The sequence below is a fragment of the Oncorhynchus nerka genome, linkage group LG7, assembly GCF_034236695.1.
Source record: "Oncorhynchus nerka isolate Pitt River linkage group LG7, Oner_Uvic_2.0, whole genome shotgun sequence".
NCBI lineage: Eukaryota > Metazoa > Chordata > Actinopteri > Salmoniformes > Salmonidae > Oncorhynchus > Oncorhynchus nerka.
In genome coordinates, this window is record NC_088402.1 from 44311650 (window position 1) to 44338924 (window position 27275).

A 27275-nucleotide genomic window follows, 5' to 3' on the forward strand; every position below is an offset into this window, starting at 1 on the left:
TTCCACTTTGACATTATGGGGTATTGTGTGAAGGCCAGCGACACAAATTCTCAATCGAATATTTTTTTATTATTCCGATGTAACACAACAAAATGTGGAAAAAGTCCAAGGGTGTGAATACTTTCTGAAGGCACAGTACACACACCGATGAACACAAACACACAGGTGAGCGGCACTAAACAGCCAAGCGCCCGGGTCTGTCTCTTTCTATACTCTTAGAAAAATACATTTCAGGAATCCAAAAGGGTTCCACCTGCAACCAAAAAGGATTCTACCTAAAAAACAAAAAAGGGTTATCCTATGGGGATAGCCAAATCTCTCTTTTTTTAAATGTAGCATTAGAAGAAGCCTTCCCTGCAAACAGAAACAGTGCATTGGAGGCAGGCTCATTATTGATCCCCCCACCCCAACATAAATACACAGGCACACACACAGGCGATGTGGAAGGAAGAAGGATAGAGACTTACTTTGTTGTCTTGGTGGCCAGCAGCTGGCTGGGTGTCCTTGCTGTGATTGTCAGCGGTAGGCCTGGCACTCCCCTCTGTCTGGCCGTCCTCTGGCTCGCTCTGCTGATGGGTACCCGACTGTTGGGTGGAGGAGGGCAGAGTCTCCATTGCCATCTGTATGCCACTCTGGATGTCCATCTTCCCCTGCACTGCCAAGCCATGGAGCGAGAAGAGAGGAGGGGGAAAGAGAGAACCAAAGAGCGAGTAAGGGAAGAGAAATAGGAAACACACATTCACACACATGCAAGCGGATGTGCAAATACAGTACCAGTCAAAGCTTTGGACATACCTACTCATTCAAGGGTTTTTCTTTATTTTGACCATTTCTCTACATTGCAGTATAATAGTGAAGACATCAAAACGTTGAAATAACACATATGGAATCATGTAGTAACCAAAAAAGTGTTGAACAAATCAAAATATATTTTATAGTTGAGATTTTATTCTACAATGTAGAAAATAGTCAAAATAAAGAAAAATCCTGGAATGAGTAGGTGTCCAAACTTGACTTGTACTGTAATATACAATTTATTAGGTACATCACCGAGTTCACAAAAATGGTTTGCTTCTACAGACAGTGAGTCACGTGCCGTGGCTTGCTATATAAAGCAGGTAGACAGATGTCGAGGCATTGTTACTGTTCGATAGAATCTTAGAATTTTCAAAACGAGTGACCTAAGTGTCTTTGAGCGTCGTATGATTGTCGGTGCCAGGCACAACAGGTCCAGTCTCGCAGAAACAGCCAGCCTACTGGCCTTTCATGCACGACAATGGCTAGGGTTTAACAAGAATAATGTGACAGACAAAAAACTTCCAGCCAGTGGTAGTCCTGTAAGCAAAAACAGCTTGTTGATGAGAGGTCCAAGGAGAATGCCAAGAATCATGCAAGCTAAAAGGGGGGCCACAAACAGGCAAATAATGGCGCAGTACAACAGTGGTGTGCAGAACGGCATCTCGGAACGCACAACTCGTCAGTCCTTGTTACAGATGGACTATTGCAGCAGACCACCACAACGGATTCCACTCCTATCAGCTAAAAACAAGAAGAAGCGGCTCCAGTGGGCACGCGATCACCAACACTGGATAATTGAGGAGTGGAAAACCGCCACCTGTTCCAATGAATGCCGGTTCCTGTTGCGTCATACTGATGGCAGTCTGGATTTGGCGTCAGCAGCATGACGACGAGCACGCAGATGAGCTTCCCGGAGAAGGTTTCTGACAGTTTGTGCAGAAATTCTTCGGTTGTGGTCTCAGACAGATCCCGCAGGTGAAGAAGCCGGATGTGGAGGTCCTGGGCTAGTGTGGTTACATGTGGTCTGCGGTTGTGAGGCCGGTTGGCCATAATGCCAAAATCTCTAAAACGAGGTTGAGGCGGCTTATGGTAGATAAATGAACATTCAATTCTCTGGCAACAGCTATGGTTGACATTCCTGCAGTCAGCATGCCAATTGTACACTCCCTCAACTTGAGACATCTTTGACATTGTGTTGTGTGACAAAACTGCACATACAGTTTAGAGTGGCCTTCTATTGTCCCAAGCACCTGTCCCCAGCAAAAGGTGCATCTGTGTAATCAATCAATCAAATGTATTTATAAAGCAGATGCCACAAAGTGCTATACAGAAACCCAGCCTAAAACCCCAAAACAGCAAGCAATGCAGATGTAGAAGCACGGTAATGATCATACTGTTTAATCAGCTTCTTAATGTCACACCTGTCAGGTGGATAGATTATCTTGACAAAGGAGAAATGCTCACACTACAGGGATGTAAACCAATTTGTGTACAACATTTGAGAGAAATACGCTATTTGTGCGTAAGTAAAATGTTTGTGATTTTTTATTTCAGCTCATGACACATGGGACCAACACTTTACATGTTACCTTCATATTTTTGTTCAGTATAAATCAGCTCAGTTTTGATGAGTGACCAAATTGTTGGGAAAGACACCTCACGACGGCGCTGTGAATCTTTGGCCTCTCCAAAAAGTACCATAGCATTAGCTCTGTGCACAGAAATGCATTCATACATTTCCATAAGGCCATATAGGGTATATATACAAAACATATATATAATCTCAATATCATGGAGGGCAATATATACTGGACATAATGGATTTAACTGTCGTCCTATTAATACATTATTTTGTAGATTCGTCCAACTCAATAAAGTCAATTATTTGTATTTTCATTCTTCAGCACTGTAGGCCTACAGATAAGTATGTATTACAATGTAGCCCAGCGGTTCCCAAACTAGGGAAAGCGACCCCATGCAGAGTAGCCTGATATGAAAACGGGGTCACCAGAGAATTTCCAAAATCCTGAAGGAAAAAAATATATACCAAAAAATATATTATTACATCGTCTTTGTATCTCACAATCATTGTAAAAATTCAAAATGAAAATGTTTCCAATCTAAAGGATGCAATTCAACCAGAGAACCCTAAAATACAACATTTGTGAAAATGAAAGAAGAAAAAAACAGTTTACGAGTTTAGATCATTGACGTTAAAGCTTAAAAAAGCAGTTTGCTTAGATTATTCCCTATGGGAAAGTAGGTGAATTGCATTAAACAGCATCAATTAGACGACAAGGTACCCTATCGTGTTTCTTCCCGGGTTTATTCTCTATTCGAGGAAGGTTATTCGAGGATCTACTTGACAGCTTTAGGTCAGTCTGAGTAGACTAAAGGATAATAACGAAAATGCACATTTAGCCTAACTCTCTTCCTACGCGTTGACACAATATCAGTATTTTGTGCCTGTACATAGACTGTACCCAGACTAGTAGCCTAGTGAGGATACAATGTTCCAACAGCTAAATGTGTTGAACGTAGCTAGCTAACGTAATAGACACAAGTCGCTAGAACACCGAAATACCTGTCACCAGCGCTCCTGGTTATGTCAGTAGCTGCATATCAATGACGAGGAAGATGCGGTAGTGTAACTTGCTTTTACATCTCTGTTGCTTTTTTTGACGCAGAACACCACAACCGTCGGGGACAAAATAATACGTACAAGGTTAATTAAGTAGAGGGGAGTATAACAACTAATGTAGAAGAGGCAGCGGTGCGGTTCGTTTCGCTACTGACGACACCGCAGTGACGGCAAGGTGGAGCCGTACAAACTGCCGGTTTAATGAGAAGGCGTGTCCTTGCGCGCTGTCACAAATCCTCCTCCGCCTTGCGGAGCTCTTCCTAAAAAAAAGGTCCCAGTTCCCGTGGAGCCGGGGTCATCAAGAGTAACTGTCAAGGGAAGAGGATGGAATAATGAGATTCATGGTGTTGTGGTGCTACTTTTTGGTGCGTCAAATGTTGTCACTAAATGGCTCCCAAGTCACAGTCAAGGAATTCACAGTTCAGTCTTACAGCAACACGTACAGTATGATCTAGGCCTACTTCAGCATTGTGCTCCGATTATTATAACAGTATTGTAAAACTCACCAAGACCACATTGTTGACAGCAATGGGTCTTCAAACACAAAGTTTCAGCTTCTTCAAATTATTGGGTTCAGAAATTATATTTAGCTTTTTATCAATATAAATGCATGCAATCACCTTGAATAGAATGTGTGATAATTGAAAATACATGAGAGTATAACCTGTTACCATTCTAATATGTTATTACTTTTTTTCTGTTCTGTAATAACAGCTACCAAAATGTTTTATATTTGTGTAAGGTGCAAACTATAACCACAAGGTGGCAACACACACTTTTATAATGGACTCCAAAAGTAAAGCAACGACAAACCTTCATAAAGTAATTTCCCCAATTGTAATTTGTTTTCTGCTTACAGTAAGCATTGCTAATTGCCCAGAGCTAGTCTTTTGAGAGCTGGCATGATTAAAAATAATTTAGCAATATCCGCACATGCTGTTGCAACAACATACTTTTATTATTGGTATTAAATCCATTTAATTAGCTGGGAAAAGTACTTGCTTTGCACGGAGACGATCGAGAGAGGAGAAAGATCTCCAAGGAGGGTAGTAAATGTCTGAAAACATTTTAATTATGTGCTCTCACCATGGGATGAGCTGTTGGGGGGAGGGGGAGGGGGGGGGGCTCAGACCAAGACTCTCTCGTCTGTTCACACAGGCTGTGGCTGAGGAGTCACATGGGAGTTGTCCATGGATGCATCCCAAATGACAGCCTACTCCCTATATAGTGCACTGTTTTTGATGAAAGCCCATAGACATGGCACCCTGTACCCAATATCGTGCACTACAAACATTTGGGAGCCATTTAGAACACAGCCCATGCCTACATCTACTCAGGGGCCATTCATACTGATGCATCATCCAAACAGAATGGCACCCACCCAAACGAACAACTGCTCCGGGGGCCTTCGTCTGTGTTATAACGGCAGCCATCGCCAAGGAGACAGGCTCTGTGTGGAATTGGAGCTCTGTGTCTGTCTGCTGTATGTAACTGTACACAGGCCCATCGGGCTGGGCTTGGTTTAAACCAGCAGGGACATGGACATGTCACCCCCCTATCCATCCGGTGCAGACAGATGTTTTCTGGGCATTGTTGTTCCGCCCCATTGGTAATTGTTTTCTTTCAGGAGCGGCCAAGGGCTGAGGTGCCAGGGAGTGCCTAAGGATGCAGGCGGTTGGCAGATCCACGCGGCTGAGCGTCCAGCATTCCCCCTTCCATCCAGCATCTCCATGTGGTTTGAATAAATGACAGACAATGGGAAAACAATGATTTTGTCAACAGAGGGTAGGCCTAAGAAGCTGAGTGTCGAGTTTTCTGACTCACAACATATCCGCTATTTTTAAGATAATGATCTAATTATGCTAGCAAATGAAACACCGACATAATGCACCTCTCCATTTACGACTGGGTTAGTCTTCTCAAAGGGTATTTTTCATCATGACATATGTGCAGTAAGTTGAACATGTTTGTACTTGTTTGCATGGTTATAGTAACAACTTCACTGTATGCCCAAAGACATGCTATGCAGTACTCTACTGCTTTAGCCCATAGAGCTCTGATCTGGTCTTAGCAGACACGTATTAGACAGTTGGCCTCCAACTGGGCCTGTCAGAGTCATCAGGAGCCGCTGAGGGACTCCATGTTGAAAATGGATCCAATTAACAATTGAGTGACCAAGGCCCTACAATCAGGCCATTATCCAGTCTTTGGTAAGAGGACACTGTTTGACAGACAGTAAGGCCTTGAATGTAAGCCACTAGAGGGCACTTGCACACTTCTAATTGCAAGCTCGGCCCCTTATAGAACACAGGGCGTTTGGCCCTGAAGTTCTTGAAAGTAATCGCTGATTATAATTGACTGGATAGGTGAAAGAAATGTGAAAGAGCCCTCGCTTTCACCTTTCCAATCATGTAAGATCAGTAATTACTTCAAGGAAGGGACCGAAAGAAGAATGCCTTTCAAATGTATTCAAACAGGGCCTATACTTCAGAAACATAGACCCCTCACTGTGGGTTTCCAGTAGGCCTGCGTTTTATGCGGAACATGCATAATGTTCACATCATACATGTCAATCTACTGAAGGCTTATAGAGTATACAACGAATCAGTTTCAATAATAATTGTAGTGGCTAACCAAGTCACAAGATCCCACTTAGTCTTTCTAGACATCGGGGGTTGCTGCCCCCAATTTCAAATGCTCCTGCTTGGGCTAGGGGTCCCCAATTACATTCAGCCGTGGGCCGATTTTTCCTTGCACGGATGGTCAGGGGACAGGAACAGCTATAAATCATGTGTGCACTGCAAATTGACCACAAGAATCCCAAACAGATATAGTATTTAAGAAAAACGGGAATAATTTCAAACCTTGATTACATTGGGATACAATCACATTAACTCTTGAAAACCCTAGGCAGCATACTGCCTTCTCCCTACAGTTTTCAGCCGTTAGCTTCGCCCACCTCTGTCTCAAGTGAACTACAGTCCTAACGCTGTGTTTTAACGTTTAGAAACGTCTCTTAATCATTGCTTGCGATAACGGCTTTCGAAACATATGGCCCTCATCTTTCATCAGCGAGAAATAATCCTTCAAATACAAAATATACCGACTTTAGCAGTTTTGCATAGATCCACACAGCTTTGGGTGCCTCCATTCGATTAAACTACATTTCCGCTACACTTCCCGAGTTACGCTTATACACATGTGTTCGGCGCATGCTAGATAGCTAATTAGCACAGGTGGTCGCCTCTTGTCTTCCGCCTGTCTTCCGTAAACAAGTACTGTAACATGGAGATAAGGCCTTGTGGGAACACTAACCCTAACAAGATGTATCAATTGAACCTTTTGTTTTTTGAAAATCATTTCTCACTGATATGAAAGATAAGATCCTTATGCTTCCAATGGTGTCCCGCAAGCGACGCCTGTTCATGTTCAAATTGATCATCAAGGATCTTAACAAAACCCCGTACAGAAGACGCCTTTGTTCAATGACTCTTGTGCAATGGAATTGGAATTGAGAGTCATGGGCAAAGGCTACGATCACATACAGTATGCCTTTATTTATGTGTTGGAACAGATTTCCTCAATTAAAATCACTTTGAACTCATTTCCTGGTCATTTTACAGTCCAAGAACAAAAACAATATAAAAATATCTATATTTATTTTTTGTTAGGAAAACTGGGGGACAAATAAAATCACAACAACCACATAAATAGGCCAAAATGGCTCCTACAACAATGCTTTGTTGTCTTGTATAATACTATTACAATGTCTTTGTTTGTAAGGATTTCCTTTATACAGTATACTAATGGACATCATTTAAAGTATTGCTTATTTATTTTTAACCAGGAAAAGACACTTGAGGTTAGAAACCTCTTTTATGAAGGGGACCTGGCAAAGATAGTTAAGACAGGACACAGTGGAGCCAAGGTTGATGCACAAGCCATGTGGTTGTTCTCATCCCTCCACTAGAGAGAGTGCCAACTCAACACACAGAGCCTTGGCTGTAGCCAGGCTGTCCTCATCTCAATGTCTGCCACACTTCTGTCAAGTTTGCCTTAAAAGCCATGAAGAATGACAGATGCAAGGTGTGGGACTTTTGCCAAAGAGTGTTGTGAGTATCGTGACCATATAAGAAGCACACAAAAGGCCTGGAACATGCAATCAGTCATCAGAAGGATATTAAAATGTAGGGCAATGGGTTTCAATGATCTGTACCTAAGTGCTTTAGTATTAACACAATATTCTGTAAAGATGTAAAAATGTTGAGTGAACAGGCATGTGAAAAAAAATCCAGATAACCCTCTGTGTCTCATTCCCTGGCATCCATTTTTATATTAGAACATACACAGAATCTGTGGAAATGTTCTTCAGAGACAAAGGTTATAGCAGCGTTGGGCGTCTGACTGTCAGTCCCTAGCTCTACTGTACCACTACCACCCCACTGACACCTGACAGAGCGCAAGGTGGTGAGGCCCCAGCCGTGAGACCGTGGAGCCCGGGTGGAGGGCAGACCTCTTAAGCTGCTGTGGTTAACAGCAGCACGTCTCACGTGTACGCTAACACTACGCTGCCTGGCAGGCTGGCTGATAAACAACGGCCAAGCCTGATTATGGAGTAGTACCTTCGGGCCCACATTTTTCGCAGGTTGATGTTTATTGTCATGAATCTTGCCCTGGAGGCCACTAGATGTATCGTAAAAATACATGAAATCGAAAATGTGCTATTTGGTCTTCATTTAAGGTTGGGCGTTGCTGTTAGCAGTGTGGCACAGGTTAGGGTTAAAGTTACGGTTAGGGTTAGGTTTAAAATCCGATTGGACGACTTTGTGGCTGTGCGCCCTCATGAGATTATATATTTTTAAAATTTTTGTAATTTAGCAGACACTCTTATCCAGAGCAACTTACAGTTAGTGCATTCATCTTAAGATAGCTAGGTGGGACAAACACATATCACAGGGGGGGGCAGAAGGTAGGGAGAGGCAGTTCCTCTTGCTGCTCTGTAGGCAAGCACCATTGTATTGTAGTGGATGTGAGCTTCAACTGGAAGCCGGTGGAGTGTGCGGAGGAGTGGGATGACATGGCAGAACTTGGGAAGGTTGAAAACCAGGCGGGCAGAGAGTTGCAGTGGTCCAGACAGAAGATGACAAGTTCCTGGATTAGGACCTGTGCTGCTTCCTGTGTGCGGTAGGGTCATACTCCTCGAATGTTGTAGAGCATGAACCTGCAGGAGCGAGTCACTGCTTTGATGTTTGCAGAGAATGACAGGGTGTTGTCCAGGGTCACACCAAGGTTCTTTGTGCTCTGGGAGGGTGACACTAAAGTTGTCAACCGTGATGGAGAAGTTGAGCTTGAGGTGGTGGGCCGACATCCAAGCTGATATCTGCCAGGCACACAGAGATGTGTGTCGCCACCTGGGTGTCAGAAGGGGGGGGGGGGGGGGGGAGTAGTTCAGTATCATCCTCATAGCAATGATAGGAGAGATTATGTGAGGATGTGAAAGGCCCGAGTGACTTGGTGTATAGAGAGAAGAGTAGAGGCCCTAGAACCAAGCCCTGGGGGACAACAGTATTGAGAGTATGTGGTGCAGATACAGACCCTCTCCACGTCACCTGGTAGGTGGGCCTGCCCGGTAGGAGGCAATCCAAGAATGTGCAGAGCCTGAGACACCCAGCCCTGAGAGGGTGGGGAGAAGGATCGGATGGGTTACGGTGTCGAAAGCAGGGGATAGATCTAGGAGGATGAGAACAGAAGAGTAAGAGTCAGCTTTGAGAGCCTCTGTGACAAAGAGAAGAGCAGTCTCAGTAGAGTGACCCGTCATGAAGCCTGACTGGTTAGGGTCAAGAAGATCGTTCTGAGAGAGATAATGAGAGTTGATCAGAGACAGCACGCTAAAGTGTTTTGGAAAGAAAACTCGACTCATGTCAGATGAGTCGAGTTTTGGTTTCTTGAGGAGGGGAGCATCTCGGGCCATTTTGAAGGGTTGTGGGTTCGTTTCCCATGAAGGACCAGTGCAATAATAAAAGGTATGCACTCACTATTGTAAGTCGCTCTGGATAGGAGTGTCTGCTAAATTACTAAAATGGTCTAATGTTAATGTTTCTTAGGGTTAGAGGCAGAAGTTTGACATTTAGAGTGATATAAAGAAGCTTTAGCAGCAGATACAGAGGAGGAGAAGGTAAGGAGGAGGGAGCTAAAGGATGATAGGTCCTCCAGAAGTTTAGTTTTCCTCCGTTTTTGCTTAGCTGCCCGCAGCCTTGTTTTGTAAGCTCTCAACGAGTCATGGAGCAGGAGGGGAGGGACGAGCCGGCCAGGAGGAAAGGGGACAGTGCGAGTCATAGGATGAAGGAAGGGAGAGGAGAGGAGGAGACAGGAGGGAGAAGGATTTAGCAGGAGGGAGAGATGATAGGATAGAAGAGGACAGAATAATTGGAGAGAGAGAGAGAAGATTGTGATGGTGCATGACCATCTGGGTACAGGCTGAGTGGCTAGGGTTGGAGGAAAGGGAGACAGAAAACTAAACAAAGTAGTGATCAGAGATCTGGAGGGGGGTTGCAGTGATATTAGTAGGCGAACAGCCTCTAGTAAAGCTGAGGTCTGTCTTGGAGGGGATTGGGAAAAGGGGAGGTCAAAAGACGCAAGGAGGGGAAAGAGAGTTGGAAATAAATTAATCAGAGGCAGACGTCGCGAGGTTGAAGTCACCAAGTACGAAGAGCGGTGCACAATCGTCAGGAAATTATATTATCAAGGTCATGCTCATTGAGGAACTCTCCAAGGGCACCTGGTGGGCGATAGATGACAACAATGTTAAACTTGAGTGGACAAGTAACAGTGGACTTCAAATGAGGCGGAGAAGGACAGGTGAGAGGGAGAAAAGAGAAAATCTCCAGTTAGGAGAAATTAGTAGCCCTGTGCCACCACTGCGATGACCGGATGCTCTTGGATTATGACACTAAACATAATCAGATGAAGAGAGCAGCTAGAATAGCATTGTTTTCTGGGTTGATCCAGTTCTCCGTCAGGGCCAAAAAGTCAAGGGACTGAAGGGCAGCTGAGGCTGAGATGAACTTGACAATCTTGATAGCAGATCGGCAGTTCCAAACGCTGCCGGAGACCCAAATTCCACATGGGTTGTGTGCACAGGGAACACTATATGCTTTTGAGCCAATCAATTGTGTTGTGACAAGGTAGGGGTGGCATACAGAAGATAAACAGCCCTATTTGGTAAAAGACCAAGTCCATATTATGGCAAGAACATAAAAAACATAATAAACAAATAGAAACAACAGTCCATCATTACTTTAAGACATGAAGGTCAGTCAATCCGGAACATTTCATGAAAGTTTCTTCAAGTGCAGTTGCAAAAACCACCAAGCACTATGATAAAACTGGCTATCATGAGGACCGCCAAAGGAAAGGAAGACACAGAGTTACCTCTGTTGCAGAGAATAAGTTCATTAGAGTTAACTGCACCTCAGATTGCAGCCCAAATAAATGCTTCACAGAGTTCAAGTAACAGACATCTCAACATCAACTGTTCAGAGGAGACTGTGTGAATCAGGCCTTCGTGTTCGAATTGCTGCAAAGAAACCACTACTAAAGGACACCAATAATAAGAAGAGACTTGCTTGGGCCAAGAAACACGAGCAATGGAAATTAGACAGGTGGAAATTTGTCCTTTGGTCTGGAGTCCAAATTGGACTCAACTGCCGTGTCTTTATGAGACTCGATGTAGGTGAATGGATGATCTACGCATGTGTTTTTCCCTTCATAAAGCATGGAGGAGGAGGTGTTATAGTGTGTGGGTGGTTTGCTGGTGACATTGTTTGTGATTTATTTCGAATTCAAGGCACACTTAACCAGCGTGGCTACCACAGTATTCTGCAGCGATACGGCATCCCATCTGGTTTGGGCTTAGTGGGACTATCATTTGTTTTTCAACGGGCAATGACCCAACACACCTCCCGGCGGTCATTTTACCATGAAGGATAGTGATGGAGTCCTGCATCAGATGACCTGGCCTCCACAATTTTAGATGGTTTGGTATAAGTCAGACCGCAGAGTGAAGGAAAAGCAGCCAACAAGTTCTCAGCATATGTGGGAACTCCTTCAAGACTGCTGAAAAAGCATTGCAGGTGAAGCGGGTTGAGAGAATGCCAAGAGTGTGCAAAGCTGTCATCAAGGCAAAGGGTGGCCACTTTGAAGAATCTCAACTATAAAATATATTTAGATTTGTTTAACACATTTTTGGTTACTACATGATTCTATGTGTTATTTCATCATTTTGACATCTTCACTATTATTCTACAATGTATAAAATAGCACAAATAAAGAAAAGCCCTTGAATGAGTAGGTTTGTCCAAACTTGTACTTTATGTCTCATCACAATTCTATCTTGGAGATCTACGGACTATTGGACTTCATCGCATAGTTTCTGCTTTGACATGCACTGTCAACTGTGGGACCTTATATAGACAGGTGTGTTTATTTCTAAATCATGTCCAAACAATTGAATTGGCCACCGTTGGACTCCAATCAAGTTGTTGTGACTTGTCAAGGATGATCAAAGAAAATTGGATGCACCTGAGCTCAATTTGGAGTGTCATAGCAAAAGGGGAGTGAATACTTACAGTAAGCTCCAAAAGTATTGGGACAGTAACAATTATGTTGGTGTTTTGGCTCTGTACAGCACTTCGGATTAGAAATGATACTATGAGGTTAAAGTGCAGATTCTGAGCTTCAATTTGAGGGTAAATTTGGTGGACCGTTTAGGAATTACAGCACTTATTTTATATGGTCCCCTCATTTTAGGGGACCCCTTTGTATTGGGACAAATTCACGTATGCGTATTAAAGTAGTCAAAAGTTTTGTACTTGGTCCCATATTCCTAGCATGCAATGATTTCATCAAGCTTGTGACTAGGCAAACTTGCTGGATGCATTTGCTGTTTGTTTTGGTTGCATTTTAGATAATTTTGTGCCCAATAGAAATTAATGGTAAATAATGTATTGTGTCATTTTGGAGTCACTTTTATTGTAACTAAGAATACAATATGTTTCTAAACACTTCTACATTAACGTGGATGCCTCCACGATTACAGACAGTCCTGAATAAATCGTCAATAATGATGAGTGAGAAAGTTACAGACTCACAAATATCATACCCCCACGACATGCTAACCTCTCACCATTACAATAACAGGGGGGTATAATATTTGTGCGTCTGTAACTTTGCTTTCTTGCCCCACCGCATCACTTTACACACAGAAGATCTCCGCTGTCTTTCTGTGACCACGGACAACTTCAGAAAGAATTTAACAGTGACGATAAATACAAAGTTGCCCATTTCTTTGCATAACAAGCAAAGGACATAAAGACGCTTCAAATGAACCCTGAGATCTCTGTATTAAAAGATAAATACAGTACGTAGACCTATATATTTGAACGATATTGAAATTCAATTTGTTGTTAATTGTTCATTCAATTTGTACACGACTGTCCAAACTTTTTGCCTCTATATAGCCTATTTCATGATGTGCCAAATCTTGAATTAGTGTATTATTATAGGGTAAGCATTAGAATATGCCGCTTCAATGTTTGTAGCCATAATATCTCTCTAGGAGATGATCCGTTGTCAGTATTGTGGAATAATTATAATACTAAGGTAAGATTGGAAAGGGAGCACACAGATCCAGGAGCAGTGCTTTCTTTCGATCCTATCAGTATCGACACATGCCTCAACAAAGCACTTAGCGAAAGTTCCATCGGCCCAGGTCATGTGCATACATGTTTTACTAGGCAAGTCAGTTAAGAACAAATTCTTATTTTCAATGATGGCCTAGTGGGTTAACTGCCTGTTCAGGGGCAAAATGACAGATTTGCACCTTGTCAGCTCAGGGATTTGAACTTGCAACCTTCCGGTTACTAGTCCAACGCTCTAACCACTAGGCTACCCTGCCGCCCCAGACTGGTCCTGATTCCTAATCAACCTACAGTTTTGGCTGCTAGCATAGACCATAGACCCTGTGAAACCAAGTGACCAACTTGTTCGTTTGTTAGTGCACATTTGTGTTTGTGTGTGTGCGTGCGTGCAGGTGTCCGTGCGTGTGTCTGAGCGCGCATGTGTGTGCGTGAGCATGCATGCTTCGTGCGCATGTGTGCATGCGTGGAGATACTGTGCCTGGTCACCGGTAGTGAGTCATACCTGTCAGAGCCATCATATCCACAGCTCTGGTGTAACCGTGCTGACTCAGACCGCATCAACCCCCAGATCACTAGGCCAGGCAAAGTTCAGACACTTACTAATGTTCCACACCATCTCCAAAATACACCTACTGCTGCATCAGAGAAAGGCTAAAGTCATAGTCACAAAATCAATCTTAGCCAATAGATGATCAGGTTCATGGGAAATGGAAGTATTGGATCTCTTTTGAAATGTCCATTGACATGTTGATGAAATCAATGTAACAGTAGCAGCATTCGTCAGCTAATATTGTGTGTTGCAGTAATTTAAAGTACATTGTAGTCATTTGCATTTCATTTCAACTAGATGTGGTACAGAGGCACAATGTGTTCCCTGAGATGTGGCACTGCTCAAAATAATGAGCCGACACAACGTGTGTCAATCTGGATGTGTGTGTGTGTGTGTGTGTGTGTGTGTGTGTGTGTGTGTGTGTGTGTGTGTGTGTGTGTGTGTGTGTGTGTGTGTGTGTGTGTGTGTGTGTGTGTGTGTGTGTGTGTGTGTGTCAGCTTTAGGGAATGCATAGTACGAATGTGGCAAATCGTTTTTTGAAAGGCTTCGTGGGGTGTGAATTCTAGAAGAATAACTACGTAATTAGCTTTACTGTGAACGTCTCATTTTCTCCAAAAAAATACAACCTCCCATCATTGCTGTTAATAATCGTGTTTATTTGATTTTAAAATAAAACATTTTCATTCCTGTTATTTTCTGTACATCTAGTTATTCAGGTTTCAACATTGTATTTAAAAAAAAAAAGATCAATCAACACATTTCTCTTTAAAAAAGTCCTCACCAAAAAATAAGATATTAAAATGAGGTATAGATACATTACAATAAACAGTTCACTTCGTTGCAATAAAGTAGTTCAAAGGAAAGGAAATCCAATATGCAGTCTGCATCAATTATAACATGATTGTGACCATTTTTGCAGCTTCATCCATGAGCTGGTCAGACTTGGTCAGAACTGACATTGGGTTTATAAACAACTAATGATTGAGCCATAGTTCGATGATTCTGTATTACAAAGCATGTGAAATTCAGTAATACAATTGACTGTGGGTGTGTGTGTGCACATGCATATGCCTGTGTGTGTGTGTGTGTGTGTGTGTGTGTGTGTGTGTGTGTGTATACGCGTGTATGTGCGTGTGTTGTCTCCAAACCAGGTTGAATCATTAGGAGGTGATTCTCACTAACAAGGTCTTAGGAGCTGTCAGGAAAGATTCACAAGCAGGTTTCGCCACGATGAGGAGAAGTGTGACAAGTCTTATCAGGGTCTTTACTGTTGCCGGGTGTGTTTTTAAAACAGCCCTCTTTATTTGGAGTGAATGTGTTCTAGCGAGGTCTCTGCTGTTGTTGTGCATTGATTAAAAGTGTTTTCACGATTACCCGTAGCGAGTCTATTCCAGTTTAACAGGGTTAGTTGCAGTTTTAATGAAGGGTATGTAATCATTACAAGTGAAAAGGGTTTCACACAAGCTCATTGCCGGTGTCTTGTGTTGTTGTGAGGAGAACTTTGGCACTCCACAGGGGTAGGTCTTGTTTCCACTTGTTTTCTGTGATGAGGGGTACTTGGTCAGGAAGAGCAGGAGGGTGTTAAACGCATTAATTGCGTTATCCGTCATATGGAAACTTGTTTTTTTTGCTGCACCACTGGTACAAGCAGCAGGCTCTGATACCATTTGTATGGGAAGAGGGGAGGAAATCTGTTTGTACTGCTGTTGATATCTCTCCTTGCCCACACATTAGTATTGGTTTTATGGATTTTGGTCCCTTTTGCGTACATCGGCGTGAGATCATTTTCTTTTACAGCTTCGCACACAGTCAATGTGTTTATCTACTGAACTTATTCAGCACTTAAACTATAATAGACTGCAAAGCCACTACAGCCACATGCAACACGACCACATGCATTCCTCAGACACTCACAGTTGTTGCTCCTCTTCCTTAGTCTGAGGACACTTGAGCATTAAACAGCCTTAAATATTCCCCCCAAAATGTCAAATCAATATTTTCTTAAATAATGTAAAAATGTATCCGACGACTATGGATCAAGTGTCCCGTGTAAGCTCAGTTGGTAGAGCATGGTGTTTGCAACATCAGCGTCGTGGGTTCAATTCCCATGGGAGGCCTAATATGAAAATGTTTGTACTCACTACTATAAGTTGCTCTGGATAAGAGCACGTGCTAAATGTTTTTCAGACAGATTGCAGTTCCGCTTTTCACTTGCCCTCAAATGATAATCTCACTTCTCTTTTTGCACCCATTACTACGAGTGCAAGATGTTCCTAAGAGATTGAACATTGAGTGAACATCCCAGCAACAGCACAGCAACGCTTCCATGTGTCTACTCGTATCTGACGAACGTGTTTGTGTATTCCTGTACACTCGTCTGTCAGTTCAACCACTATATCTGAACACAATACTTTCAACAAACACAAGATGCAACACACTAGACACGTATTTGAATGATGTATTGCAGCCTCTGACCCTTTTCCTAGCATTCTCTGATGGGGCCAATAGATTTAAAATGGCTGACTTGTGAAGCCATAATGAAGTGACTGTCATGTTATTGACAGGGGAGCCCAGTGCTTTGGAGGGAAGCAGAGCTTCCAACCGAGGGCCTCCGCTAGACAGATTATTACCGTGGCCTTTATAATGAGCTAACGTTCCTCTTCTGCCACTGTTCACTCTGAAGGGAGAGGCGCTGTATTCCCCTATCACAGCTGCAAAACAGAGGTGTAAATTAAAGCAAACAGGGTAAAAAATAAAAAATAAAAACTATGTAGATGTAAGTAGGCTACAGTATTCCAGTGATTTAAGTGTGAAATGTATTTTCTGCTGTGGAACAGACTATAGGGGAGAGCAAGCGGGATATTTGTTATTGTGGTATTCACAATATGGTGTGTGTTTGGTGTCGAGTGTGTGTGTGTGTGTGTGTGTGTGTGTGTGTGTGTGTGTGTGTGTGTGTGTGTGTGTGTGTGTTTCTGTTGTGTAAGTGCATGGGGATGCCCATGAAGGTGTAATTAACAGTCAGACACAGTGTTGAAATTCACTGCTGCTGTTTTACCAGTCCTGAGGATGCTGTCACTGCCCTCAAGTAACTGTTAACCTTGATGGCTGACGGCTGATTTGAGAACAGTGTGACAGGTGTAAATGTAACATACAATTCAGCAGCCCCCCCACACTAATCCAATTATTTTCTGAACTTGTGGGAATTTTTTCATACATCTGATTAAAATCCCAGTACGGTGGTTGGAAATAACATGCTTCTGTTAAATACTGTAGCTACATTTTCAGTGCGTATTATGGAGCGGTGCATTGAGATGTCAAAAACAGTTTTTTATAAATCAATGTTCTGCATTTTGTATCAATGATTTAGCAGTCATCAAAATGATTGTAACTATACACTTATTTATATTGTTAAAAACATAACGCTTGTGTTTTACCTATTTAAAATACCAATGTTTGAATATAATATTTAATTATAGATCAAAACAAAAGAAGCTAAGAGAGAAAGACAACAGAATGCTTTTGGGGGGGGTGAACACAATACACCGTACATAACAAGGCATCTTCTTGGGGATAGAAAAAAACATACCACTTTCAGAATGTGCAAGATCTCATGCAGTTGTCTCTCTCTCACTCTCTAGCCCTCCTCTCTGTCGGCGCTAAATCACACATTAGTACAGCCAGTGGAAGTGTTGACAGTTTTACAAACAGAAATGTAAAACGCCATACTCAAGGGGTCTGAGAGATAAGGGGTGAGTCGAGCAGGGCAGGAAACAATGCAAAATGTGGTCTAGAGAGGCATCTAATGCCATACAAACACCTCAATGACTGAGGTTATTTTAATTATATACAGAACGAATGCCAAACCAGAAACAACTTTAGCCTCCGCACAGTGGGTAGAGGAAGAGGGGGTACCCTGTAGAGAGGGAGAACACTGTTGGTCGCTACTATCCATGGCATTTCCTGTAACCTTTTGCTTCCTGGCACCTTACTCGAAAGCAAGTGTGGTAAATATGGCAAATCAAGAACAGCAACAAAAAAAAGCCAGTGTCAAGCAAACAAAACCTTGATAATTCAAAATAAAAAATACTGACCAAATTACTGTGTACAGGAGCTCATCAAGTTGATAAATATCTGCACACCAAGACAGTCGTGAAGAGGGCACGACAAAACCTATTCCCCCTCATGAGACTGAAAAAATTTGGCATGGGTCCTCAGATCCTCAAAAGGTTCTACAGCTGCACCATCGAGAGCATTCTGACGGGTTGCATCATTGCCTGGTATTGCAACTGCTCGGCCTCTGACTGCTTGGCCCTACAGAGGGTAATGCGAATGGCCCAGTACATCACTGGGGCCAAGCTTCCTGCCATCCAGGACCTCTATACCAGGTGTCAGAGGAAGGCCCTAAAAATTGTCAAAGACTCCAGCCACCCTAGTCATAGACTGTTCTCTCTGCTACCGCATGGCAAGCGGAACCAGAGTGCCAAGTCTAGGTCCAAGAGGCTTCAAAACAGCTTCGACCCCCAAGCCATAAGACTCCTGAACATCTAGTCAAATGGCTACCTAGACTATTTGCAGTGCCCCAACCCCCTCTTTACACCGCTGCTACTCTCTGTTGTCATCTATACATAGTCACTTTAATAACTCTACCTACATGTACATACTACCTCAACTGACCGGTTGAGCACATTGACTCTGTATCGGTACCCCCCCTGTATATAGTCTCGCTATTGTTATTTTACTGCTGCTCTTTAATTACTTGTTGCTTTTATCTCTTGATCGGCTATGAAAAGCCAACTGACATTTACTCCTGAGGTACTGACCTGTTGCACCCTCGACAACTACTGTGATTATTATTATTTGACCATGTTGGTCATTTATGAACATTTGAACATCTTGGCCATATTCTGTTATCTCCACCAGGCACAACCAGAAGAGGACTGGCCACCTCTCATAGCCTGGTTCCTCTCTAGGGTTCTTCCTAGGTTCTGGTCTTTCTAGGGAGTTTTTCCTAGCCACCGTGCTTCTACACCTACATTGCTTGCTGTTTGGGGTTTTAGGCTGGGTTTCTGTACAGCACTTTGAGATATCAGCTGATGTATGAAGGGCTATATAAATACATTTGATTTGATCTCTTATTCTTATCCGTATTTTTTTTTAAACTGCATTGGTTAGGGGCTTGTAAGTAAACATTTCACTGTAAGGTCTACACCTGCTGTATTCGGCGCATGTGACTAATGCAATTGGATTTGATTTGATTTGAATGACATGAAGCCTATGGAATCATCATTATTTTCAACACCAATGAACCCAAGGAAACCCACACACTCACATAAAACACACTTTCAGGTGCAGACTTAGTTAGTACAGTGTGGTTTGGCCTAAAATATTAGCTGCATAGTGACTCTCCACTGTTGGTCAGCACACACACAACGTAAGAGAAATCAGCGATAGACGTTCCCCATGGGTTATGTTGGCCTGCTGAGTACCGCTCCGGTTTAGGAACCGCCAAGACCATTCAGATAGCCTTGTCTAATCATAACATAGATGTATTACACTACTGACACTACTACAGATTACACAAGACCATGTCGTTGAATGTCCTTTTTATATTTCACAACCATTGAGCGGTCTGTTGACAATACAAAGTTGCCTGAACATGTTTTCGTAGCAAAATATTACAGTATGGTTGGTGTGTGCAGTTCACTTGATTTTAGCACATACAGTTTAGAAGCACAACTACTAAAGCGAGTTGTGTTTTTTTTCTTGGTATTTAGTTATAATTGACAGGTATCCGATGTGAAGCCTTAAAACGTGACAAAATAAGATCCCGTGTTGAATTTGACACAGTCCATTTAAAAGGGCTCATCATGCAAAGGACTTCAAAACAATCCTGAGTGATATCTCAACACCTAGTCTTTTTATTAGGAAAGGATAGAGGCAGCTGCAGGGATGTGATGAGAATGGGAAGATTTGTGTGTGTTGGGGGGGTGAAGGTGCAGGGGAGGTGGTTGGGGGTAGAAAAAAAGGGTCAAAGAAAACAAGTGACAGAATTGCTGGGTCCCTGTCTATTTGGAGGTGATGGTTGTGTCTGTGTCTGTGCAATTGCACAAATAAGTGTGTCTGCGTTTGTGCGTGCAAGTGTGTGTGAGTGTGTGTGTGTGTGTGTGGTTACACGTGAGGCTGATTGGGAAATGGGTTTGTGTGTAAGTGAGAGACACTGATTGGCCCCAACTTGGCCCAGTACTGGTAGGGGCACAGGCCTTGCTTCCCTGAAAGCCTTCATTAGAATGTGACAAAATTGCTGGGGGCAAAACTGGCTCCGGCACAATGATCAATTCGGCGGAGGGGATTGAAAAGGGGGAAGGAGGGTGGCGTTTTGGAGGAGGGGGTGCATCAGGGGTGCGTACAAGCCCCCCTGCTGGTTTAATTACTGCTATGTGCGCCTCTCCATTAACGGCACACCCATGGTCCAGTGGCCACCGCGGGCCTGCACAAAGATAGCGGAGAGAAAAGGGGACCGCGGGGGGAAAGAGAAGGAGAAACAGACAGAGACAAACGCAGGGCGCTCATTAGCGAATGGTAATCGCCGGCCGAGAGGTTGTGCACTCACCTCACAAAACGCCACATGTCAATTTGTCCCCCCTTTATTCATGGCCCTCACTCGTTTCTATGCTAGTCTCCCATTTTCTCTTGTTGAGGAGAATTGGATGGTGCTCCATGGGGGGAAACACTTGAGGAATAATGTAAACACAAACGCAGCGCAGTGGAGGTTCTCCTGCTCGCAAGCTGGACCAGGGGAGGACACCTACTCAACTTTGCTCTGTCCTTAAGCCATCAAGTCCTACAGCCTATTGGACCACTGACCCACTGAAGGATCGAGTTTGAAATATGTGTCTGCACCACATGAGAGTCAAAGTTCAGCTCTCTATAAAAAAAAACACATTTCTATTGAGTATCTGTGAAGCTCCTGCAAAAGGAAGGGAAGAGGTCAAGGCCTTGGTGGCATGAATGTACTTGTCCACAGCAGTGAAGGATCGCAGTGCACAATCCTATATTGTCCAGCATGTACGATGCGACGAAATACCACACCCCTTATGGTCATGGTCCGAGAATATCTAATGCATTTCCATCGGCAATGATGGGGGGGGGGGAGGGGGAGGGGGGGAATTAATTACTTGTTACTGAGTGGAATTCAATATTCCTCCTCCATCTTACTTTGAAATGAGTCACAGTCATCCTAGTGGATTAAAGCAGACTCATCATCGAAGAGGAGTGGAGGAGGAATCTCTGGAGACTCTCTCTGTCTCTGTCCCTCCTTCCCTATTTGGATGAGCCACAGGGTAGGAAAGATAAGATTATCCATATTTCAATCAGACATATCATGTCAAAGGAATCACTCAATATTCCCGAAAACCCTGTTCTACTAACATGTGACGACAAGCTCATATCCAGCCGTTTCCTCTGTTAATTAAACACCTGAGGATACGCTGGACAGTCCTATTTAGTCCTGTACGGGTTTTGTAGTATTTGGATGTTTGCTAGAAGGCACAGTAACAACAATGACACAAGGACTACAAAACATTTAAAGATTTGTCATGAACACATTTTCTACAAACTTTTTTTTCTGTGAGTTTTCCACTTCTTTGAGTTGTATGTTGTGGTTCGCTACACAGGAAGTCACGTCCCCCCCCCCCCCCCCACACACACACACTCTTAGACAGCAATGTGTCTTCAGGCTGAGAAGCAGCACAGTGGTTGCCAGCAAGGCCTTTCGCTCAGCCATTTTTTTTCACACAAAAAAGACATGGCAATCAACATTTTTACAAACAGCAGCACTTCATAGGCAAGTAGAACTGACCATGCCTCCATTTTGGGTTTTGGGTCAATAACTACTGTGTTTGACCGATAACAATAATGTAACAATAGAACAGAAATGGACAGAGATTGAGGATAGATCTTCCTACACATCTTGTTTCAAACAGCCAATCAAAAGGGAAGGCCAAAGTAAAGACATTTTAAAAAACAAGACCTCTCCATAAAGACAAATATTGTAATTTATTGTACAATATTTTGGCTCTAGTGAAAAGGTATTTATCCTATTATTTAGCCTGACATGTTCAACCTCTCCCTGACCCAGTCTGTAATGCCTACATTTTTCCTGCAGACCACCGTAGTCCCTGTGCCCAAGCACACCAAGGTAACCTGTCTAAATGACTATTGCCCTGTAGCACTCACATATATACCCATGAAATGCTTTTAAAGGCTGGTCATGCCTCACATCAACACCGTCATCCCAGACACCCTGGACCCACTCCAATTTGTACAACACCTCAACAGATCCACTGATGACGCAATTTCTATTCCACTCCACACTGCCCTTTCCCACCTGGACAAAAGGAACACCTACTGTATGTGAGAATGCTGTTCATTGACTACATCTCAGCGTTCAACACCATAGTGCCCTCCAAGCTCATCACTAAGCTAAGGACCCTGGGACTGAACACCTCCCTCTGCAACTGGATCCTGGTTTTCCTGACGGGCCCCTTCCCCGGTGGTATGGGTAGACAACAACACTTCCGTCGAGTTGACCTTCAGCACGGGGGCCCCCCGAGGTCTGTGCTTAGTGACCTCCTGTACTCGCTGTTCCCTCACGACTGCGTGGCCATGTCTCCGCTTGGTAAGGAAAGTACTTGACAACCCACCGTAAGGTGATATAGAGCGTAGTGCGTACGGCCCAGTACATCACTGGGGCCGAGCTCCCTGCCATCCAGGACCTCTATACCAGGCGTGTGTCAGAGAAGGCCCTAAAAACAGCCAAAGACTCCAGCCACCCAAGCCATGGACTTCTTCTCTCTGCTACCAAACGGCAAACGGTACAGGAGCACAAAGTCTAGGACCAAAAGGCTCTTGGATTGCTTCTACCCTCAAGCCACAAGACTGCTGAACAGTTGAAATGTCTACCCGGACTATTTTCATTGACCCCCTTTTTTTTTGCACGGACTCTCTTGCACTGGGTCTATGCACACTCACTGACTCTACCCACACAGTCATGCAGACCGACTATCACACTCTTTCAAGCTCTTCACACTCACTGCGGCTACTCAGTTTACTATCTATCTTGACTGCCTCGTCACTTTGACCTAATGTACATGTACATATTACCTCAATTACCTCAACTACCTCGCACCCCTGTGCATTGACTCGGTACCGGTACTCCTTGTATATAATCTTACTGTTATTTTCTTGTGTTACTATTTCCTTTAAAAAAGTTCATACTTTTGAACTCAGCATTGATGGGAAAGGGCTCGTTAGTATGTATTTCACAGTAAAGTCTTGTATTCGGCACATGACAACAACAAAAAACATTTTATTTGATTGAGATTAGATGAATTGTACATTCTCATATGCTCAATTACGATCAATTAAAGGCCTTAACGGAGGTCCATTGTCCACCAACCCCACTCAGAGTCGTTTGTAAGGACACTTGCCAACTAGTCTACAGTAAGACCTTTTCTCAGCAATCCTTTCGAAACACGTGAGAAGTGAGAGTGAGAAGATGTGGAGGGTGCTACTCAACTGGAGCCCCCCACCCCCTGCTATACCACAATACACACTCGCGCAAGCTCGTACACGCTCACACAGTTTTCCTCACACAGCAGTATGAGGGGGGTCTGCTAGGGCTTTTCCATACTGTGAAGGAATGGTGTGATCACCCATGTACATTAACAGGCATCACAGGAATATTCCTTTTTGTCGTATGAAATGTCTGGCCGGTGTTATATTCAGGATTGTATCATCATGGCCTTGTATTGTTCGTCTCTGCTTGGTGTCGATGCTTGTTACTGTGTTGCCTTGTTTGCACATAGCCAGGAAATTGCACCTTGCAAGAAAGTTCACAGCTCAAGCTGTGTGTTTGCCACAGAACCCAGAATGACTGGACTTGTTGAGAACGCAAATAAATAGTTATGCATCCTTAAAAGACGAAGAAAGTGTTTATTCATTGCATCCATAAAAATAAAATAAAAATCATCAGGACCGACGAGTAAACAAGAAAAAAAGAAAAGAGATGTGCAAAAAGATATACAAAAGGTCTTTATTGGAATGGGGTTTAATGGAGACGACTGGAGGGTTGGTAAAAGATCCCTATGTCGGAACTGAATCCCAAATCGCAATGGTACTGTAATTACTCCTCCTTACCATCCAACATCCAACCCTGGCATCCACACTTGGCATGGCCTGCCTGAGGACCAGCTTGTGATCTGGGGCATTGAGAGCCCAGGAAGCTAGACCTACACACCCGGAGGGCTTGGTCAATGCTAGGTTCCTTTGGGTGGTTAGGGGGGGGAGGGTTGCAGACTAAGTCTGGTCAGAGCTGGGTGCCAGGGTCTCAGTGGGATGCACCCCTTTCTGGGAGGCTGCTAACCAAGCCCCCTCCTGGTCCCCCTGCGTGGTGCAAGGATGCCTGGTCAGCGCAAGACAGGTCCATCTGCCCAGCACGGCACCTCGTCTCGGCCTGCTGCAACCGCTACTGCTACAGCTAGCCCCTCCACCACCCCTGCTCTACTACCCCTGCTCCACCCTCCCTACTCCACCACCCCTGTTCCACCCTCCCTACTCCACCACCCCTGCTCCACCCTCCCTACTCCACCACCCCTGCTCCACTACCCCTGCTCCACCCTCCCTACTCCACCACCCCTGCTCCACTACCCCTGCTCCACCCTCCCTACTCCACCACCCCTGCTCCACCCTCCCTACTCCACCACCCCTGCTCCACTACCCCTGCTCCACCCTCCCTACTCCACCACCCCTGCTCCACTACCCTTGCTCCACCCTCCCTACTCCACCACCCCTGCTCCACTACCCCTGCTCCACCCTCCCTACTCCACCACCCCTGCTCCACCACCCCCGCTCCAACATTCCCACTCCACCATCCCTGCTCCACCATCCCTCCTCCAGCATCCCCTCACCACCCAAACAGTTGCCAACTTGGAAATCACCTACTGCTGTCTTGACCTCAAGCAAATGGCTCACCTTCACCAGGGATGGGATGGACTGGGAGGGTTGCAGGATTTATATTGTGTTGTGTTCTTTTCTGCTTCCTTGTAAAGCAAGGGAATATGCACTGTAAAGCTTAAGATCTTTGACTTTGACTAATGTCTTTATTTTATTTCAATGTCAAGACTCTTGGGACTAACTAAAGGAAGGTAACGAGTGCTCTGCTGGTAAATAAGACACTTTCTCAAACAATTTTAGGGTGCATGTCAGAAATAGGAAAAGGTTCAAAATCTGAATCTCTGGGGCTGCTTCTATTTTTTGAAGTGGCCAAGAGCGCACACTGAAGTGTGCAGAGAGCGAGAGAATGGGTAAGCGCTCAACACAAAGGGTGTCTCTAGTGTGGGTGGGTGTCAAAGAGGAGGGTGTTTCCTACTTTCTCTGGTTCTCTTTGAAATTGTTCTTCGCCGATGTGCAGAGGCATGGGTGGTGGCCACCATCGTACAACAAATCAAAGGATAAGATATATATTTTCTCTTGAACACCTTTCACCATTGCCTTTGAGATCTTGTAAAAAAAGACCAACAAAATATTTGCAGTATGAAAATCAAACCGGAAAAAATAAAGACACTTTCCGGTAATGCTTTGTATCTGTCAGTATTAACCCAACGTTGACTATGACTAATTTGGAAGCGAGATTGTCTGCACGATCTATCAAAAATAAACATCTATGAACATTTCCCTTTTCCACACAGCACAGTGACCAAACAATGTTTTTTAACATTGTATAATAATCTGTTCCCTCTCGTCTACTCAGAGGTGTCAAACAAAGCGTTGATGAAAAGAGGACCTTGCGGGTTTAAAAAGGAGAACTCATTTTTCACATAGACTGTTTAATAAAGAGCTCTGCGAGATGTTATACTTGGTGCTCTTTTTTTTTCATCGACGGTCTGCTCTTGTGGTTTGGTAACCAGTTGGTGTGCCTGAAACTACCATATTCCGAGAAGATAAGTATAACACCCTGCCTCATACTCATTCATTAGCCCAAACTAGCACACAAGTGATCCCATAGGCATCGCTGGCAACATTGGCAACTGACATACACATTCACATACTCATAAACTAACATTCAAATTGTGTAAAAGGTTAACATGCTACTGAAGGGAACACAGCATTTACGCTTTCTCACTCCTCGTGTTCATCACGCTAGTCAAAGATATGACAATCCTCTCAAAGCACACCACATAAAGATCTCAAATCCACTGCCCAAAACAACCCCGAACTCCACAGGCTACTACAACCCCCCTAGGTCTGGCGGAAAGGGGAGAATGTCCAATTATGACAGGGGGTAGAAAGGGAGTTGCTCCTGCAAATGGGACAGGCAGGCGCTATTGTGCGGCCCTGGCTAGCGCTCTGAATGTAGTGAATGAGGACCAGTCGTGCCCTCTGTGCTCTCCCAGCTGTCATTGAGGGGGGGGTGGATAGCCCTGTTTATCGTCCCCAACTGGTGGCTCCTGTCCTGTGTTAACACCAAGTGTCGGCAGAATCGTAGCGAAGCTAATTAATGCCAGCAAATGAGATCAACTAACAGAGGCCCGGGCCAGCTCCATACGGCTAAATGGCTTCCTTCAATGGAGGCTAGCGTAGAGTAATTACCACAGGGCCACTCCACAATGGCAGCTTTATGGACGCTGAAAGTGATTTCATGTATGTTGTTCAAGGAGACGAGAGAAGCCCATCAACGGAGATGTGTTTGTGTGTGTGGACGCCGATTGCTCCAGCGACAGTGGCAGCTGAAGTGAGCTATCGAAGCGGGCAAATATGAATTCTGTTTTTGGAATCAATGGGAAGTCGACACGTATGAAACGACACGTATTCCAGTAATGCACATGATGGTTATCGATGTTAACACAGTCAAATCTTAAGCAAACACGGGATGGATATTAGATGTACACAGGCCTACTTGTTATAGTGAGGCGGGTGTTGTTTTCAATGCTACATGGTTCAGGTATTTGCACAAAATAAATAAATAATACAGAAAACATACAGAGATCCCAAATTTGACCAAATCTAACAATCGATACAATCACGTTAGAGTTGAACCCCCCAACATTTCGGACAGTATTTTCACACTTGAACCTGCTTGATATACATATATTTCTGTTTATTTCTATTTCTATCATCTTTTCTATTTCTATCCAGGTTGACACGCATACACAGTCCCCCTCGGATGATTGAAAAAGTTTGGTATGGGCCCTCAAATCCTCAAAAAGCTCTACAGCTGCACCATTGAGAGCATCTTGACTGGCTGCATCACCACCCTCGATTGCATGGTGCTACAGATTGCATGGTGCTACAGAGGGCGGTGCGGACAGCCCGTTACATCTCTGGGGCCGAGCTCCCTGCCATCTAGGACCTAACAGGCGGTGTGAAAGGAAGGCCCGGAAAACCGTTCCGCACACCGGCAAGCGGTACCGAGCTTCTATCCCCAATCCAAAAAACAGTTAAATAAATAGCTAACAAAATGGCTACATGGACTGAGTTGACCCTTGTATTTATTTTTGCACTGTCTCTTTGCATACTCACAGGACTCTAC